The sequence below is a fragment of the Paramisgurnus dabryanus genome, chromosome 14, assembly GCF_030506205.2.
Source record: "Paramisgurnus dabryanus chromosome 14, PD_genome_1.1, whole genome shotgun sequence".
NCBI classification, from domain to species: Eukaryota; Metazoa; Chordata; class Actinopteri; order Cypriniformes; family Cobitidae; genus Paramisgurnus; species Paramisgurnus dabryanus.
Window position 1 is genome coordinate 37,961,487 of NC_133350.1, and position 2,850 is coordinate 37,964,336.

Consider the following 2,850-nt stretch of genomic DNA (forward strand, 5'->3'; position numbering starts at 1 on the left):
TCAAGATTGAACAAAAAACAGACAGCAAGGGTTGTCAGATCAGAAACAGAATGACACACAAACACAAGAAACTTCACAGGTGAGAATTGAGAGTGGCTTTTTAAAAACACCTGCTACTTGTTTCTCAAGAATGGTTTATCATTGTCATTAGGAAAATATAAGAAAATAATTTAGGATACAATGGTTACTTTTCAGCACAGCAATTCATTTCTTTTGTATGCCACTATTCCTTCTATAGGCCTACATATTTCAAACCCTTTGTTTTCAGTATACAGAGACAAAAGTTAATCCAGTGTTCAGAGTGGATGTTGATGCAAGTTTTATAGAGGATTCATATTGACAGAAAAAAATGGGTCTTTGTGGTGGTGTACATGACAGCATTTATTTGTTCTTATCTTTATGTATTATGGCTTTAATCATTTTTTTTTTAATTGTCAATGAGCGACCACCTACCCTGGTAATGCACCACCAAGATACCATGTTGTAATAGAAATCCGTAATTTACCATTTCTTTTTTGTGAAGCGTCTCCCCTAAAACCTTACAATGCATTTAATATTTGTTTTGTAACCAAATCAAATTCTACTAATCCTAATAATTAAGATGCAGTGTTTTGTATTTCACAATTTATGTTTTCTTTTTAAAAGGGGCTATGACTTGTTTTTATTTTATTATGTGTTTTAAATTGTAGGCAGATCACCATGCAATTTGAAGACGTGTGATAAAATACAGAGCGATGAAGTAGTGTGTCTTTCCAGATCCCCAAATCATTTCCCCTTAAAAGGTAATGAATAGTGTTATGACAAAAAATTCTTAATTTCTTTAAAAGTTGTACTTGGGCCACAGTTTTCTGTATTTCTTACCACAAGATTACATTTATATTTCTATACTAATGAAATATGTTTTTCTTTTTCCAAACTTTATCAAATGCAATGATCGCTAAGTTGAGCCTGAAGAGGAGATTTGGGAAGATGCTGTTTCATAAGTCGCTTTGCCAGATCACCTGTGGTAAGTTTGTAAAACATATATTAAAAATAGGATTAGAACATCTCCTAATCAAAAGTTTTTGATCAGGTCGGGATGTCTGCTAACAAGATGCCTTGCTGGTCTGAGCGAGTTTAAAGGCTTACACAGACAGTCCAGAAGTTCTGAAGTCCATCTTCGTTTTAATTGGTAAGGGACTACACAAAAGGCTGTTTGACCCACACGTAAAGCAACCTGTCTGTGTTTGCTTTGTTAAGCATCTCATTTGGGGGTGTTGAAAATTTAAAGTTAATATCACTTAAGCATTCAGTATTGGATTCATTTGTAACCAAATCGATCAGAAGCACCATTCACTACCATAATATTCTTTTATCCTACTATGTAAGTCAATGGTGCTTCTGGTCAGTTTGGTTGCAGACATTCCTTAAAAAATCTTTGTGTTCATCAGGACGCTTTAAGGTGTAGAAACATCTCAGGAACCTTGAGAGAAATTGGAGGCAACTGAGCTAAATTGCAGATGTTGTTGCAAAGGGTCTGAATATGTATAATGTAAATATGATGTGTTTTCTTATTTCATACATTTGCAAAAGTTTCTAAAATTCTGTTTTTACTTTGTAAAAATATCTAAACAATTACAGTATCATGCAACAACATAAAATTGAAAGTGAAAGGTGTATGATTTCTGAATGCACTGTAGATGATCTTAATTGAACCTCATTGTCATCTTCGTAAACACAACAGCTTTGTTCTTTCATCAGATGGCTATGCAATGTTTCAAGTCAGACTATCAAAGAAAACACATCTTGCCCTGATGTGCAATAACAAGATTTTTTTCTACATGGGCTAAAATGCTGCATTTTTTGAAAATTAAATATCTTGTGTTTTTTTCCCTCCTTAGATGCTGTCATCGTATAAAGTACAGAATGAGCCAGAATAGATGGGTGGTGGGGGCCATAAGAAGACTGTCAACTAAGCCAACAACAAAATTCATATTTGCAGTTTTTCTTGAATAAAGTTTTTCTATTCAGATTAATAAAATGACTTTTAAACATGATTTTGTTTCATATTTTATGATTTTATTCTATATTTAGAAAATTCCACTTCTGCACTACTAACTGGAAACCTAACTGTTTGAAAGAATGTGTTTTTATCCATAAAAAAATATTTTTAACAGCTGCTTTCATGTTTATTTGGAAAGGGTAGGCACGTGCCATCTTTATTTAAACTTTACCTTCCTTAAGTGTTTAGTTTTATGAATGGGGTTGTACTGTAAGTTATGCGTAGCAAGTTGCATTCATATGATAATTGCACTAAAAATGACACGTTTACAGTAAATCATATGGTGAGTATTGCTAGTGTAAAGTAAAAATCTGTATTTAGTGTTAAAAACAACAAGGAAATAGAAGGTTGAAATTGTGTCATGATATCAACCATAATTCACCTATGTTGAAAGTGTGACGTTGAAACAACGTCGTGATTTCAACGTTGAAATTTTTTGCAAAACCGAAAGGTAATCCAGCGTTAATTCAACGTTGGTACCCATGGGTTAAATTGGGATTTGTTATGTGGGGGGGCTCTGCGGGGAGGGGTACTTCAAGGGGTAACATGTTTAATACTGATGATAGTAAAGCCACTGGTGTGTTTCAATTCAATTCAATTCAATTTTATTTATATAGCGCTTTTCACAATTTGTGATTGTTTCAAAGCAGCTTTACAATAATAGAAGCAGTGGAAAGCATAGAAAAACGACAGATAGCACAACATAATACACGATAGCAAAAGCAGCTAAATTTGCTGCGGCTATGAATCAACATTATAAGCGTGCGTATTGCTAATGTAACGTAAAGAAGAGGGTGCTAAGTTAAGCC

At 33.6% G+C, this 2,850-nt stretch overlaps 1 long non-coding RNA gene across 1 annotated transcript; it reads left to right on the forward strand.

The window, feature by feature from the left end:
* The first annotated feature begins 732 nt into the window (after positions 1–732).
* LOC135758159 (uncharacterized) lies at positions 733–1,162 on the forward strand. The gene is made up of 3 exons (XR_010536469.2): positions 733–782; positions 943–1,006; positions 1,073–1,162. It is a non-coding gene; the product is annotated as an uncharacterized lncRNA (long non-coding RNA).
* Positions 1,163–2,850: the final 1,688 nt, after the last annotated feature.